Source organism: Ochotona curzoniae, unplaced genomic scaffold, assembly GCF_017591425.1.
Source record: "Ochotona curzoniae isolate NIBS_2020 unplaced genomic scaffold, NIBS_Ocur_1.0 contig_2754, whole genome shotgun sequence".
NCBI classification, from domain to species: Eukaryota; Metazoa; Chordata; class Mammalia; order Lagomorpha; family Ochotonidae; genus Ochotona; species Ochotona curzoniae.
Genome location: NW_024465582.1, coordinates 8,180,584 through 8,199,144, shown reverse-complemented (window position 1 = coordinate 8,199,144; position 18,561 = coordinate 8,180,584).

Sequence of the window (18,561 nt, the reverse complement as noted above, 5' to 3'; positions counted from 1 at the left end):
CAATTAACCAAGTGTCCACAAGATGGCAGCATCACATAAAAGCCGACATCAATGAAGTAAGGAGCTAAGTACTTTTAGTTGTAAAAATACAGCTTAAATATGTACCTCAGGGTTTTAATAATACTTTCTGATATTTATTTTCATTTTTAAATATTTATTAATTTTTATTGGAAACATAGATTTACAGCAAAAGGAGCAACAATGGTCAACCGATGGTTCACTCACATAAGTGACCCCAACAGTCGAGCAAATATGAAGCCAGGAGTGGAGCCTCTGTCAGATCCCCCACACAGGTGCAGAGTTCCAAGGCTTTGGGCCGTCCTCCACTGCTTTCTCAGGCCACACGCAGAGAGCTGCATGGGAAGTGGAGCTGCCGGGATATGAGTCAGTGCCCAGGCTGTTTCTGAAACCAGAGAATGCAAAGCTAGGATTTAGCTATTAGGCTACCACGCTGGGCCCTGTACCTTAGTTTCTGTCTGATCAAAGAAAAAGTATAAAAAATCATCCTGAAGTCTAGCTAAAGTCTTTGCTTGCACACGCCAGGATGGACGCTGATTAGTGCACTGGCTGCCCCACTTCCCCTCCAGCTCCCTGTTTGTGGCCTGGGAAAGCAGTGGAGGACGGCCCGAGCCCTGGGACCCTGCACCTACGTGGAAGACCCAGAAGCTCCTGGCACCTGGCAATGGATTGGCTCAGCTCTGGCCGTTGCAGCCACTTGGGGAGTGAACCAGCAGATGGAAGATCTTTCTCTGTCTAGCCTTCTTTCTTTAAATCTGACTTTCTAATAAAAATAAATAAATATTTTTTTAAATAAACAAGGCATCCTTTTAGGAAATGACTTATGGGGATGAATCACTAGAGAGCATTGCACATTTTGAATTGTTCAATTATAATTTTACAGACACAGCTCCAAAACTACAAATGTAAACTGACGCCTAATAAAGACAGCATGAGAGGCTTTTTTCCCGGAGATAAGAGTCAGCTGGAGTGCTCGCTCGGCAGCACATGTACTTCAATCGGAAAGAGTCAGCTGGGGTCGCCTGCGTCCGTCAGGGACTGGCAGGGTCGTGGATCCAGCCTGGCTCCTCGTTCTGTCCTGCTGCTCACAGCGGCTGCCCTGTGATGGCTCGGGGTGGAGTCTTTGCCACTCGTCGGGGAGACTTACATTTCCAACGCCTGCCTTTGGTCCATACGCAGTCAATGTACCCATTAGGGGAGCGAAACACTGCACAGATTTCCTCTCACTTTCTCCGCCTATCAAATGAATGAAAATAGACAAAATAGTTTTAGAATATGGGACTGTTTCCTCCCACTGACGCTGAACATGACCAGCGAGAGGCTCTGGCAAAGGCTAAGAAAGCATCCACTGAAGAACCCGGTTCTTCCTTCTCAACACCTGCCTTATCTCCCCCCAAGCCAGTCTTGGTTCTCTGAACAAGGTGGTTCTAATTCCTGGCCGATCAAATAACCTCTGTCTTTGCTTTCCAGGAAGTCAGCCTAGTTGTGCGTCACCTTTGCTTTTGGCTTTTCTCAGCTCATTACCTGAGGGCATTCCAGCAGGCATAACAGCATGCCGTGTGCCCAGTGCAGGAAACAACAGGGATTTCCTCTCACACTTCTGGGAATGTTGAGATCAAGGTGCTGGCACATCAGGCTGTATGGGAGGGCTCTAGTCTTGTGAGCCTCCCTTGCAGGGGGCACCCCACCCACTGTGTCCTCATGTGGCAGAGCCAGCAAGCAGTCTCCTTGAGTCTACATGAATTTCATTATGGGGCCTCACAATCGTGACCTCATCTAAATACAGTTAGTCTCCACAGTCCAACTTCAGGTACCATTCCTTTGGGGTTAGACATCCAATGTTTGAATTTTGGCACATTTGACTCAGTGCATCCCTCCCTCATCTTGTATAACCCTTCCCTGCACAACCCAAGCTGTAGGCATTCTCCTATCCAGTTGCTTATCATCAGTTCCCATAATAATAAATTTCCCCTTCTCCATGCTCCACCTCCACCCTAGGCTTTGAATGTTCATTCACTTACTCAGCCGTAAGCTCTTTTCACTTTCCCCTCCAGTTCTCTGAGTGGAGGAGAAGCTCCAGAGCTGAGCTCAGCTGCCCCCTTTTCTGTTGTACTAATGATTCTACTCTTCCTGCTCTAGCACTGTGCAGAGAGCCAACAAGCCACATGGAGCCACATGGAATCATGCCTTTTCTTAGCTGCTGTCTACCTTCACAAGCCTCAAAGGCTTCGAAGAGATGAGTTAGTCAATTTATCGAACGGCAGACTCGGTTCCTCTGCCGTTCCTCTAAAATTTTCTTCTATGTCAGCAAGCAGGTTTCTGGAGTGATGCAGTTGGACTCATCCTTGCTGTAGACAACACTTCCAAGATTTTTTTCCAAAACTACCATTTGAAATTATTAGGTCTTTGATTTTTGACATTTTAACCATTAATGGCATTCTCTCAGAAGGGAGTGTTTCTGTTGGGATTCACTCTGTTGACCCTGGAAAAAAATCAGTCTGCCAGAAACGTGATCTTTGGTTTCTAACCCCTAGAACCATAGCAGATGTCTGTTGTTTCAGACATCCTGTCTTTGATCTGGATGGGACAAGCTAGCAAATATATGGCTTACTCTAAGAGCCATTTCAGTTCTTTATTACTTTATCTAAACTAGATCACTGAGAACTAATCTAAAGTATGCTTTAATTATGCAATTTACTTTAGTGGTTGCTAAAGCAATGTTTAAAATCGTTGCACAGTAGAGAGACTCCAGATAATTAGATAATCACAGTGCATTTTGTATTTTTTTTAAAAGCAAAAGCTAGAAGAAAAGCTTTTGATGGCTTTGACCACAGAGAAATTTTAAATGTGTGAGGCATTACAAATGCTTTCTCATCACATAACATACAGGTATATGAAAATAGCAGATGATATTCCATAAATATGTATAATGTTTATGGATCAGCTATCATTAATTTTCTTAACTCTTGGTGCACATATTACCTTCCACGCATTCACAGTTTATATTGCAGTACATTTGTAATGATGCTTCATGGACACCAGATGGCAAACATGTTCCGAATCCACATTTCATTTGTAAAGAATAAAAGAACAATGTTCTTGCACCAAAATGACTACACTGGGCTTGCAGTTTGTATTTTCTATCAGACAAAACATGAACAAAGGATTGGACTGTCACGGGATGATCTGGGTGCTTGTATCAAGAATGAGGTCCTCCCTCCAGTCAGTCTCTTAATTCCATTGTTTCAGGTGTGATAGAATGCTTGAAATTGCCTCTTTGTTCTCGGAAAGATCCATTTTAAAAAAGTATCACACAATTTCTTTTAAATTGTTTGCCACATTAAGAGACGTCATATTCTTACAATGAACAGCCACTGGCAAAGAGAAAAAAATAGCTGTAAATGTCTAAACTTGGTTTGCAAGGCAAATGGATGATTTTCACAGTGTTGTGAGAATTTATAGGTATTAGTAAATGAATCGTTAGCAAGACTTTACGAAGTTTGCATTGTCGTCTCTGTTTTGAAACTAAGTGGCAATGTTAGATACAAGGTCATAGTATTAATTGTAGAGCAAGGATTCAATAAATCCATGCTTTTCCTCTGGTTAAGCCAAGTGCTTTCAACATCACAGACCGTGTTTTACAAACTAGAGGTAGGATTGTGTATCACAGATGACTGTATCTCCTGATTTTCTCAACAATGCATATACACTAACTGCTATAAACATAGTACCCTATGTGGACACTGCTTTCTTCATACGAGTGTAAGTGTGTGCTCCATGGACAGCAGAAACTCACAGAATGAAAGTGTGACAAGGGCTGTGATTGCTTGTGTTAACTGACTACAACCTCTTTAAACATAAAATTAAGCGACTTATTTTTATCATTCAAATTTCTAGTTTATAACACTTGGGAAAGAGGCCAGAAAATTAAAACAGCTTTGCAATTTAATCAGAAAAAGTATAAATAACATACACAAACCACTTTACTAATAAAATAAAATTATCTTTTTATTCAAATGGTAATCTGACTTGTAATTCTCAAATAAATGTCTCTTCTTGATGACATTACCATTTGAATCAAAATGATTATTCATCTAATCCTAATTTCCATCCAAAATTCACTTTTTGTTTTTCAGATGGAAAAAAAAAAAAACACTTCAAAACCCTCCGTTTTTCTAAGGCAAGGGAGATCAATTTATTTCAGTGCAATGATAAGAGCTTTCATCTTGATTTCTGCTTTATTCTTTCTTTGAATGTAACATTTTAAAATGAGTATCAACTATGAAAAGAAATGAGTCTGCACTAGGACTTCATTGCTCCTGAATGCTCTTTTCTCTTTCCTACAGTTAAATTGCTTCTTATGGGGAAGCTTGTCTTGTGATTTTTCATATCAATAATAAACACCCCTCACTGGAATACCTTCATTGTTGGGGCTTATTTTCCACAAGTCAGATGTGTATAGCTTTAGCTTAAACTATGTTGTTTGCTTACAAGGAGTCCCAATAACGAAGATTTCAAATGCCACCAATCCAAAAATGACCTACTTCTTGGTGTGTAGATAATCAGAGCTTTCACTAGAAGTAACTGTGATGCCCAGTAGTTTATTTGCAGCAAATACAGAGACCATAAGGAATCACTTCTGCAATCATGATTCCCCAAGCCATAGGAAATGGGTGCTTTATATTCCGAGGGAAAAAGAATGTCCAAGATGGGAAGTTCATGCCTTTATATGTCGAGGTGTGCACAGGCTCCAGCGGGTGCGACTTAGAAACATGCCTTTCTCTCCATCCCTGAAAGGGTGGTGTGCTCACAGACATTCTAATTTCCTGATAAGACCTGGGAACAATACAATCTTCCTTTATCTTTTGGTTCCTGTAAACGTGCCCTTGCCTGGTTCACTATCAGTTTTAAGTCCAAGTCACTGTTTCCCTTGGGTGTCTTGCTATGAAAATCTGTAAGAGCAGGACCTTAATGAGCATTGCTTCATTCATTGTCCAAGGGGCGATCCTGGAGGCACATGCTATGGCTACAGCTCACTTCATAACTGTGCTGTCCCCTATTGGATTATTGCATTGGATTGCCTTGCTTCCATTCCTACCCATGGCTGCTGTCACAACCATACCAAAATCCAACAAATGAGAGTGTGGTTTGAACTGCGTTCAGTTTAGATTTTGTGTAATGTTTTTACCTGATTCACACTCTCTTTTGATAAAGCTAATAGACTACTAGCTTACCCCAGTATGTCCTAGACTTCCAGAAACAAGTTTATACTGCCCGGAACAATTCACTTAACGGAGAAACATGCAGGTACTAGCCCAGAGGACATGCTGGGAAGTGGAGCGTGCCCTACACAGATGGGCCAAATGTACGAGGCCAGAGAGGGAGCAGCACTCTTGGGCTGCACAGGATTATAAGATGACCTGTGGAAAACTCTTCCTGTTATCAGAATGTCAGAATGTAGGGGTGGATTTATTTCCTGACACCATGCAGTCAAACGTAAGTTCTTTCCGCTTAGAAGTACAATTTAGTATGATTTATATAGAAGAATGCACCAAGCATTTAAAAACTATTGTGAAACAGAATTGAAATTCCAGTAAGGAATTGTGAAACCTGCAAAGAACACGAATACAATTTGGGCATGGAAAACTTCTTATAAAGAGTCTGAAAATTGATTCCAAAATTACATCTTGAATTGCAACCAAACAAGAATAGAGATGCAAGGAATTTGTTTTCAAAATAACAATAATAAAAATAAATAGTGATGTTCCACCACAACCTATGATAGTTTTCACAGGGAGATGCCATAAAATGATTGAACCAAGACATTAAGGTCAAAGAAAGTGGAGGTCAGGCTGTGACTCATGAACAATTACGACATGTTCTAAATTAGATGATGTTTTATCTTTCTGTGTGCTTGGTGCAAATTGTAACTTCTTTTCCTTTTTTTCATTGTACCAACGTAATCTTATTTTACTTTAATTTTTTTATTGTGATTTTGTACTTTCTTCTTGGAAAATTTCTGATAACATATAATCCTCAGGCCTCCACAATCCTGACTCTGAAATATACATGTGGTTTTATTGTAATTTCATATTCAGAAAATCCATTTCCAACAAGGAAAACTGCATCTAGAACTTTGTGTCTCAAAGCAATTTGCTCCTTCACAGGAAGCTACTTCTATGTGGAAATGAAGTCAGCATTAATAATTCTGGAATGATCTCACTTAGACAGTTTAACTGGTGCCAGCTAAGCGGGAAAAGGAAGATGGTAATAACTGCAAGAAAATATTATCCACAAAGTTTCATTGTGTCCTAGAATTACAATTAGGTCCAGTTACTTAATCTCTTCATAAAGCCAAGAATTGCATGTTGATGGTGCCAAGGGGAGAATGAGAACTTGTTTTTAAAATGTATTTATTTAATTAATTATTTATTTGAAAGGCAGAGAAATGAGGTGAGACAAACCAAGACAGAATATGCAAAGATTCTAGTTCATTGCCCAGATGGCTCTGTCCCTGGGCTAGGACCTGCTAAAACCAGGAACCCTGTGCTTCTTCTAGGTCTCCCACATGGGTGTATGAACTGGAGTCAGCTATGTTAGCACTGAGCTGTGTTGAAAGTGAGGGAGTCAAGACTCCAGCTGGCACCCCTATACAATTTTGGTGTTGGAAGAGACCAATATCTCAAAATTATACAGTACTAGGAAACTACAAATAATTTGGTACTCACAGCACATTTGATTGGAGCATTGCAGAATTTTACAAGAGGTAACAATTGCAACTTTTGTGCCTTCATGTATAAATTTGGCAGCCATAAAATATAATTTGGAAAAGAGCATGCCTCAATATTTCTAACACCAAGAATTTAGGTAAACTGGAGCTGTAGTTAGGTTCCAGAAACGGCAGAGATCAAAACTATTTGTACAGCACATCTCAGCTTCTGACCTATGTATTTCTTCCATGGTCCTCATCAGATGCAGACAGCAACACTACACTTATCCAGCTTTCCATACTTCTGTAAAAGCATATCTCGTGCGTAAAGACCCAACTTGGTCAAATCCACAAAGACATCCGAAATGAACTGATGTTTTGTTGCTTTGCTATGTGTTTTTGAGAGTTAATTTGCTTAAAGATTAAATGACAATTTCAAAGAAATGAAAACAAGCCATATACAATTTCAGCAATCATGTTTACCACTGAATCACTTAGAGGTGGCATACAAATCACACACAAAAAGCTCTTTATAGGAAAGCTGTGATTAATAAGCTTATTGTGTTATGAAAATGCCATCATTCAATTATCTGCAGCCTAAAGAAATAGAGATATAGTCTCTATATTTATCTCCCTAAAAATTTATGTTGTGCAAACTAACAGTAACTTCTTAACATTTCCACTTGACCAATTTTTTTACCCAGAGTTGTAAAAAACGAGTAATAACAGCAATATAAAATATTAACTTAAAAATAATATATTCAGAAACTTGTGAGAATATTACATTCCTGAAATAAGACCAGGCTTTCAAGCAAAGGTAACATAGTTTTGTGTATCAAGAGTCATAGCTGCATACTGCTGAAAGCCTTCTGAGTTCCAATTCAAATTATAAGTTTTCATATTGAACGTTTTTTTAGAATGCATTACAAAGTGATGCACTACCAAAAAAGGAAGGCATCATATATAATTTAATCATCAAATAAAAATGCTTGGAAGTATTTGCTTAATCTTATTATAAACCTGTAGAAATAAAACAGAGAAGTTTAATGACTAAGGAATATGAGGCAAGAATTTTGGAGGCTTGGTACCTGAATACATTGAAATGATATAAAAAAGATATTAACAGAAAGAGCAAGTACCTTGATCCGTATGGAAGAACTGAAGGTAGCGATGGATTCAAGGATCTCTAAAAAGAAAAAATCCACAGAGTACAATATCAACCAAGTAGAGCTCATTTCCTTCTGATTAAAACTGCATAGAAGAAAATAATATAGTATCTTAGAAGGTTAAGGATTAAAGTCCAGGATTTTATACTCAGCTAATTTTTGCCAACTTAAGTCCATAAAAAGCATGTGCTTTAGGAAAATATTGCTTCAATCTCTGTAGTGCTATGACCAACACGTGAGACTGAGTAGTTTATAAAGAACATAACTCTATTTCTTACAATTCTGGAAACTGGGAAGTGCACAACTAAGTGCTAGCAAGGTCAAGGGCTGGAGAGAGCCTAAAGTACCAATGGAACTTTGTCATGGTGACTCCAGCACATGGCAGATGATGGGGGTGAAAAGGCCTCCTCCAGTTCCCCGTGTCCTGCAACAAAATAAACAACGATTCACTCATCAGGTTAGAGGGTTCCTGTCTTAGCCCCTTTCACAGTCTCACCTATTAATATTGGAACAGGAATTGCATCTCAACAGAACCTTTGGAGTAGACATAAACACTCAAATCATAGTCAACAGTAGGACTGATTCAGAAACCTGTATATTTACAATGAAGTATTATTTTAAGATACAAAAACAGAACTAATATAACTATCCATATAAACAAAGTACACTAATTATTGTGAAGTTTTTAATCTATAACTCTGAAAGAACTAAGTACAGTTCACAGAGATTGTTGCAAATACAATAAATAGCATTGTGTAAGCCTGTTTGAGATTTATTTATTTGTTATTTTACAGACATAGCAACAGAAGGATGAGAGTAGAAACAAAGTGAAAGTTATCTTTCATCCAAGGTCTTATCCCCTAAGTGGCCACATTAGCCAGAGTTGTACTAGACGGAACTTAGGAAACTGCATGCTGGCTTCCCAGCTAGACAGCAGAGGCCCAAGTACTTGCACTGTCATCCATGGCCCTCCAAGCACGTTAGCAGGAGACTGGTTTAGAAGCAGAGCAGCCAGAACTTGAAATTGCTGCCCTACACGGGATGCCTGGGTTACAAGTGTTAACTTACCACACTGCGCCCAGTCGCTGCAGGATGCTTTCATGCAATTGGTCAAGAAAAGCATACATCCCAGCAGGACACATTTAAATTTCATTCACTGATCATCATGACATGAATTTGAGCATCAGTGTGGGAGTTAGGGAATGAAAAAATTTGAGAAACCTTTGAGCTAGTATCTACCCTAATAACTTGTTCTAATGAACCTAACACTTTATTTATACAAAGTGAACGAATTTCACATATTTCATGAGACAGCTTAGGACCATAGTGAAACCTCCCATTCACTCCTCCTTCCTGTCCACACTCCCCACCCACATGACGAAGCAGCAGCCAGAGAGTTAGCCAACAACTCTCAGCTTATGTAATCCACTTTATGAAACTGCATTGTGAAGACATGCCCCAGTGCCCTAAACAGCCAGGCCTAGCATCTGCTATATGTGATAACCAGATCAAGTATTGTCCACCCTTGATCCACTGGCATAAATGCATTAACTGTTAATAAAGATATCTACATGAAGTTGGGGAGCCAAATCCTCATCTTTCTATTGTTACTAATCTTTTGAGAACTAGATAGTTCTATTAAGCATGTATTGGAATAATGCTGCTGGCTTAGTTTGCATTTATACAAAAGGCCGAGCATGTCTCTCACAGGTTCATTTGCAGTCAGTATGCCTCTTCTGTGCTGAAGCAGTCATTGGCATTGTCTCCACCTCTGCATTTTGAAGAACACAAGATCTGCTATCTGAAAATGTATTTTCATAAAGAATCCAGTAGATGGCATAAATACCACTATTTCCCAGGAATGGATTTTCATTGAGAAAGCAGGAAAGGGATGAAGAAAAAAGAACCAGAAGAGGGTTCAGAAAGAACAAATTCCCAGATGCTGCTGAAAAGCTGCAATAGGATTTAGCTTGGAATTTTCTCACTTTTTTGTAGGCAGAAGTGTCTGTCTTCATCTCTTCACTGTTTAACACATTAGTGCTATTATAGAGCGGCAAAGGGGCAGACTCTACAGCACATAACCTCATTGCACAAAAACAGTCAGGGTTTTGAAGAGGAAGTGGAGTGGTTAGGGTTTTGAACAGACAGGACACCTTCTTTTACTTTACCTGTAACTCAGTCAGGTCACATTGGTTGCGAAGTGATGCCAAAGACCAGGGAGAAACCTGTGAGAGATTCTAAACATCCCTCCTGCCTGTCGCCATCCTGCTCACGGACCTCTGTGTCTTTGCTAATGCAGCTCATGCCTGCAATTGAAACATTCAACAACCAGTTATGAAAAAGAGCTGAAGCCAGATGACCTGAATTCATTAAAGCCCTACATAATGTGAAATGATGTGAATTGTTACCACCTATCTATACATCAAATGCTATTATAACCTTTCCAAATATGAAGATAGTAAAAGAATGATTAACTCACTAGAGGTGTAGACAGCCAACAGTACAGAGTTGCAAACTAAGACTCTTTCCTCTACATTTTAATGAACATGGAAAAGCAAAAATCATGTCTGCAGGATATGAGAGACGTGGTTTCCCTTCCAGCTTCGTATGAACATAATTTCGAGAGTTCTTGATGTTCACTCCACCTACAACAACCCAGATTGGCTACAGCTTAGTTCCCTGAAACTCAGTAGGGAGTGAAGAACCCACACACAAATCTAGATAAATGATCTTCAAAAGGAGAGGAATTTGAAAAGGAGATCCTTGCCGCCCCCTGCCATCTCAGGTCCAGGCAGGAATGCCAAGAAGCTTGGGCCACACTTGTGGAACACTCAGAGGTTGGCAGGCAGGTCAGGACTCTGAGACGCCCCAACCACAAAGTAGGGGCACCAACCCATCAACTCTTCCCATTTTCTCTAAGGTATAAGGAAAGTAAAAATGAAACCATCACTCCCTCCCTCCCTACTTACCCGTCTTATTTTTTTTCTCCACATTGTTAAATTAGCATATTCAATCACTTTAGAGTAACAACCCTGGTATCCCCCTTAATAAAGCTGTCCTGACAGAGGAAATCGTGAAAAAGAGGAAAAAGAATTTAAACAGCACAAAGTGATTATTTGTTTTGCTCTATGCATTAACTGTCACAGATTGGAAAGAACGTATGTTTGTTTCTTGGTGACTGGCGTATTTCCCCAATGATAGTGGTTTCCAGCTGAGTCTATTTTGTTGCAAATAATTTCATTCATTTTTATGGCTGAGTAGCATTCCATAGTGTGTAACCACATTTTTTAAATTTGATCATCAGTTGATGGGACTCTGGGTCAGTTTCGTATTTTCACTGTTGTGAATTATGAGTTACAGTAATTCTCACATGCAGATTTCACATCATGTGGATAGACTCCCAGGAACGGGATGGGTGGGTTGTTTGTAGATCTCTTCAGGGAGCTGAAGAATCCTCATGCTGTCCTCCACAGTGGTGCCACTAGCTCACATTCTCACCATTGCTGTTTCCCCATATCCTTGCCCGCATTGATTGTTCTTTGATTTTTATACAATGTCTCCGCTCACTGGTGACAGGTGGGATCTTACTGTGATTTTTATTTGCACTTCCTTGGCTGCAGGGAACCTGCGCAGTTTGTCAGACATCTATTAGCCATTGGAATTTCATTTTTTGGAAAATGTTTACTTATGTCCTCTTTCCATTCCTTCACTGGATTGTTTATTTCGCTGCTGTTGAGATTCTAGAATTCTTTGTAAATCTTTGCTATTAGTTCTCTGCTGTGCAGTTTGCAAATCTTTTCTCCTATCCTTGTCATTTTGTTGATGATTTACTTTGCAGTGCAGAGGGTACTTTGCTTGATTGAATACCATTTCTTTATTTTTGCTTTAATTGCCTGTGATTTGGTGATCTTTTTCATGAAGTATTTAACCATGATGTTGAACAGTTCTAAGGTGAGAATATTTTCTTTACATACTTCTTTAACTTATTTGAATCGGAAAAAAATGATTCCAGCTTGTTTCCAAGAAGCCAATCTATAAAGTGTTTTATACTTAATGGACCGTGAGTCCTTAGCCAGCATCAGAGATGGGCAGGAAATTTTGTCTTCTGTGTTAGATCAGAAAAATGACTACAGGGGAAAAATAACTTCATAAAAATGAAAAAAAAATCATTCTTAAAGACATACAGTGTGGAGAAGCAAAGAAAGGCTCTGGCAAAGGAGTTATTTCAAAGAGTGAAGGAGTTGATAGGGACCTTTACATGGGAGTTAAATTTTATTTGCTTTTTAAATGAATCCCAAGATTTTCCTATACTCTTTTATGGAGATAGTAGGAACAAACTTCTCTCCAATGGCCTTCTTGAATGCCTTGTGATTTCTCTTTGTAGAAAAAAAGAATACTTGCTCTTAAATCATGTAGATGGAGATTGAGACAGACTGCTGTTTCATTCCCCAAATGTCTGCAACATTTCAGAGTTATTTATGCTAAACCCAGGAGCTCAGATCCATTTCATTCTCCCGTGTGTGTAACAGGGACCCAATGCATCACCTGCTGCCTTCCAGAGTATGCTCCACTGGCAAGCTAGATTGAAAACAGAATCAGAAGGTAACCCACTCAAGCTAGACACACTGTTATCCCACGTGCCAGATTACCTGTCGTATCACAGGCCCTGAGAGTGACTGCATGGCTTTCTGCAGAATCTATCACAGATACCACAAGTTGTTTAGTTTTATGTTGGGAAAAGGTATCGATAAATATATCATTTTGATTTAGAATGAGTTGTAATGTTGCACTAAGGACAGATAGGTAGATAGGTAGGTAGATTTCTTCCTAAAAGTAGATAGAAACTGAAAACTACGAGACAATATGAAGAAAACATAGCTAATGCTGTATAATTTTCAAGCAAAATGTTTGCTATTCCAGGCCATGACCTACAACAATAAAAGAGATAATTTTTAATAAATATAAAGGACATATCATGAAGAAGAGGACACAACCATGAAAAAGGGAATGTGTTTATTTGGTGGAAAAGGCTTAAACTGGAAACTCCACAGTGAGAGGAAAACAATATTCCAGGGAGAAAACCACAGATTCTTGCTGTGGTTAGGAGCTACCATGCCTAAGGTTTAGTGAACCTTAACACTAAACTGGGATTATCAATCCCTTCATTAATATTCACTAACGTAAATTACAGATTCATTGCAAAGTAAATTTAACTTAGAGAGTGAAAATATCAGACTGTAGGGAAAGTTAAATATTATAATGTGGGTTGCGATAGTATTGAGAGAATTATTATAATTTAAGCGCAGATTTCTCTAATTTTGTAACTTTTTCTCATTTAATCTCAGCATGAGCCTCTGAAGTTCACCAATGCATTCAGATGATTGTGAGACAATCATATAATCACTCACGGTCTGTTAACAGGTCTTATAGTCTTCATTTGTTTTGAAAGAGTCACCATGGTTATACAATTAGTAATATTTTATTTTTGATACAGTTGGCAGCACTTTCCTGGATGTTCTTGTTTTCCAAAATAGAAATCGAATTGTTGAGAAATAGACATAGCAGACTCTATTTACTTCATCTTCAGTTTCTAACAGTAAATTGTGTTGTGTTATGATTAGGCACTATCAAGTCCAAATAAATATCACACATCACAGTTTGATATATATCTGTCTTTCCAGAAAGGAACGTAAGTAAACGCAGGCAACAGACTGTGAAGGCACCAAAGCAGATGCATATTCAGAATGGGAAGATGGTAGCAAGCAGCAGTGAGCAGTTCAGAGATGCTCAAAGGCAGAGAGCCTATAAAGTGGGACACACACAGGAAGGGGCTGGGGAGCAGGAAGAAACCGCTCTGTGAAAGCAGACAACCATTCCAGAAGCTGCAGACTGGGCAGGAGTAGGCAGCAGAGGACTGAAAGGTTGTCTTGCCACATCTGCTCCAGCTCAACTCCAATTTCCTCCATGGGCATCAGAGAACCATCCTCTGGGAAAAACTAAATCCATCTCAAATTTTCCAGAAACTGAAAATCTGCCCCGAAATGGCTAATCTTGTTGGGAGGTACTGGAGCCCTTTCCATCAGGAAACCACCCATTATTACATAAGGGAATTCTCATGTTCTTGATTACAGCTTTCTTCTATTTCTCTTTGTTTCCCCTTTCTAGAAATAACATTAAATTTATATTGTTCTTTCTGAAAGCAATATCCAGTTCTCTTTTTGGAATTGTTGCATTTGCTTCTAAAAAACTGATTTGAAGGAAAATTGTTTCTATGATGGTTAATCCTTCCCTAGTGTTTATTCTGATAACTGGCTCTTCCAGTCGGTGCAATAATTACTATTATAGTTGATGCTTGTTAATCTCTGGTATCTATTATCATTTTTTAGTAACTTTGAATTTGTAACCATGTGTTAGAATTTCTTTTAGCAGAAGTTCAGCGGTTTTTTTCTCTTTTTAAAAATTTATTTTGTTTGAGGTCCTGCATAGTGTCACCTGCAGGTGCCAGCATTCTATATGAGCTGGTTCGTGTCCTTGCTGCTCCATTTGTGGTCCAGTTCCCTACTGGAAAAGCAGTAGAGAATGGCCCAAGTTTTTGGTTCTTTCTTCCACATGAGGGACTTGGAGCAAGCTCCTTTGGACAAATTAGGCTCTGGCTGTTGATAATATTTGGGGAATACATGAACCAATGGAAGATCTCTCTCCCTTCCTCTCTGTAATTCTGACTTTCTGGTAAAATAAATACATTTTTAAAAATAATCCTTTGTATCTTTCTGACTTGGAAGACTTGCTGTTTCAGGTTCACCAGGATCCAGCTAGATTTCCTGGTAACTATGATTTATTTCTTACTTTCATGTTTCTTCCATTCGATTGAACCGTGACAATGAAGAAATACATGTGCATCGGGTTTTTTGGACTTGAAGTTCAAGATGGCATCTTTAAACATTTAAGTAAAATAGTAATGGTTTTGCATCATTCTATTGATGAATACATGAATATATACATTGTCTTTGGTTTTGATTGTAGAATTGAACTATATGTTACATGGAGATTGAGATGAGAATTTGTAATAGTAAATAGTGGGATTGGGAGAATGCTTTGAACCAATCATTGTCGAGGACAATAAAAACTATTAGAACATATGAACACAGCTTAGCCTTACAGGTCTTAATTACATCATCATAGTCCCTAACTTAATAACTCAAGTAATGAGCTTTTTCCACTTTTTCTATTTGAATGTCCTCTTAGGTGTGACTAGAGCATCTCACTTTGCAATTATTTGCACACTTTGGAATTTTATAGTGATCAATTCATGTATTATGCTTTTTGAAATATACTGATTTTGAACTCATTTCTTCATGAATCATGATTCCTCAAATAGTCTAACGTTCCTTACTTGCTTTGTAGGGATGGCCTCTTTATCTCACTGTTGATTAAAACTTTGGTTATCTACTTCATAAACTTATATGCTCACTGAATACAGACTTTTTTTATAAAATTTTAAATTTCTTTTATCAATCAACATGTAGAAAATACATTTTTCAAGTTTCTATATCTTCTTAAGTATGTGTCTGCTACATTATCTTCACTTTGGATGTCAACTTATTCTGACTAAAATACTCAAAGTTAATGGGATCTGGTCATAGTACCTATGGCTGTCTCTATTTTCAGCACTCGATCTATTTTTAAATTGCCATTATTTATTTCAGTGGAAGAAAGAGATATGCAGACAAATATACAAAAGGGGTTTCATCTTAAACAGGAGACTCTCATCTGCCGATGAACTGTCCAAGTGTTACTAACTTCCAGGGTTGGGTTAGGGTCAAAATCTGAAGCCAAGAATAGGATTATACTCCTGGCATCCAATGCTGGGCAGGGAGAGGGGCAGGCAATGAGGAACTCAATTACTTAAGCCATTGTCCCTGCTTCCTAAGGTCTCTATTGGGAGGAAGATGGAGACAGGTGCCAGGGCCAGGGATCAAATCTAGGCACTCTGAAGAGAAACATCACTTGTTAACCATGGCACTGAATTCCCACTTCCACATTCACTATATTGTCTTTTCACTTTCTACCATATGGAAACTTATGGCATGTTCCAACACACAGGCTAATCTGTTCTTTTTGTTTGCATCAAACATTCTGAATGGTGCTGTTCCATTTTCTGCACTGATATTTCCTCGTAAGAATGGAAAGGGCATGCAGAGGAGATAGGGCACCGTTATCCATTGCACAATGTCATTCACAAGACTAGCACTTGTCACACATACTATGCTACCCACTGAGCCAGTTTGCTTGGGTTGTAGCTGCCCAATGACCTTAACTGGGCTGATCTTTAAACTTTCACCATCCATTTCATTAGGTATCTTGTGCTATTGCCACGTTGTTGCAAATTAAATCCAAAACCCAACATCGTTTCCTTTTGGCTCACACTAGTTGGGGTGGGATTCCAAGCAGCCTTCTGCCATCAAACTCTGTACTCAGAGGAATTGTCTTTGCCAACAGTTTCATTTTCTGCCTCTCCCTGGTGTTCTGTGCTAACACTTGTGTGTGTTTTGTGGCTCTGTCCAAATGGCTTTTGAACTGAACACATACTCCAAATTCACTTAAGCCTTTGTCAGCGTGGGAATTATCTATTGCTTAGGGCACACCACAGATCACATTTCTATCAGGAAGGCTGTCCCTCTCAATACAAAAATAAGAGCGGAAAGGATTTAGGTTTTCTATAATTTCTAAGTACAAAACAAACGGCATTTTGGATTCTGCAAATAAACGAGTATATACAAAATATTTCAGCTACTCAGCCTCTACCAGTGTATTCAGTCATAAAAATTAGACTAGCGTCTACCTACCTGAAGCACATCAGTTTCTCTTTGATCTTCACCTGTCCCTTGCTTTTGCGTTCTTACATTTTGTTCTGTGTATGTGTGTGTGTCTGCCTCTCATCTCTCAGAAGTATGTATATATATGTATATATATGATATCTTACATATATTATATATAATGTATATGTTACTGTGATTTTTTAAAAGTGTCTTGCAATTATTATGATGGCCAAGATTATAGAAATCAAATGATCTCTCATCCATGCGACCTGATTACATCTTTGTCTATCAGCGTATTTTGCAGGAATTTACAAGCTCAAAATCAAAATCTCCCAATGACTAAAATTAAATGTCATTGTTTAAAAACTAAGACTCAGGCTCAGTGTCTTTCTGGGCTGTGAAGGAGTCATCACAGAATCTCAGGATCCTTTGTCTGAGAGCCAAGCAACTAAGAAGTGTCTTAGACTTTACCAAAGAGTAAACAACTTCGTTGAGCCAGCTCCTTGCTTATGACCTGGGAAACACTAGATGGCTCAAGTCCTTGGTTCCCTACAACTCCATGGGAGATCCAGAAAAAGTTCTAGGCTTCTGACTTTGTGGCCGTTTGTGGAGTGACCCAACATCTGGAAAATCTCTCTCTCTCTGTCTCTCTTACCCTCTGTACGTATTTATCTCTCCTTTTGTCTATAAAATCTGAATTTCAAATAAAAAATATTTTAAAGTAGGTGAGATTTCACATTTTTTTTATTTCTCCTCTTATTTTTCAAATGCTATAACTCACCCCTTCTCCCAGTCTGACACAGATGTACCCCGTGTTAGACTTTGTTTTTCACCATATCTAGTGTTCAGATCCACTTCCCTGTGTTCACTCCAGTAAGAATCCTAATACACACTTTCAGTTCACTGTGAAAATATTGAGTATCAAAAAGAAGAAAACTTGTATCTCAGCCTGAATCACTGCCATCCTCCTACTCGTAATTACATGTTCTAATCTATGTTATTCTGGTAGAATTTACAACTTCTAACTTGTATTTGAGCTCCATAATATCAAAGGGTACTAAGACGTAAAAGGTCAGTTTTGCAGTAGGAGACACCAAAGCAGATCAAGAACACACATGCCTGCAGGAGTCTGAACATATGCTCTGCACTGTAGGTTAATAGACTTTTAAGTAATCATTTCTAGTCACTTCAATTATTTCATGACCAAATAACTTTCTTCTATCTTAAAAATGCATATTTTATGCATTTATTCATGGCACCATTCTATATTCCTGCCAATAATTTTCCAAGATCTTATCACTTCTTTTTTATAAATTCAGATTTTTTTTCAAACTGTTCTGTAGCAATTCTTAAGCATTTCCTAGAGGGCTGCTTCACAAAAATTTTTAATCATTCCAATCTTCTTCTACTCAAGCTTTCTCATGCATACTCTCACATAATCTCCACGGGCTGCTGTTAACCCCCGACCCTCATTTGCTTGGACAGAACTTCTCTCAGCTTCCACTTACAGCGTTACCTGCTGTTACCTGGTTACACATGGGACAAATGACAAAAAGACATTGTTTTCTAAAGTTTATCCCGTAATTTATTTGTCCTTATTTAAACTGTTCTTTTTTAAACTATCCTGTTTTAAACTGTCTTGTTTAAAAACTTTTTAAAACAACTGAAACTGAGTAGTGCTTTTTACAAAGCTTTGGTAAAATACTGTGGAGTAACAATAAGATAATAAGAATGCAACAAAGGAAAGATTTACATGCTATTTTCTTCTCTCAATTCTGTATTAACATTCCTTAGTTTGATCCTGTGCTTTTTCGGCAGACGCTCATTGATGGACAGCTTCCTCATCGTG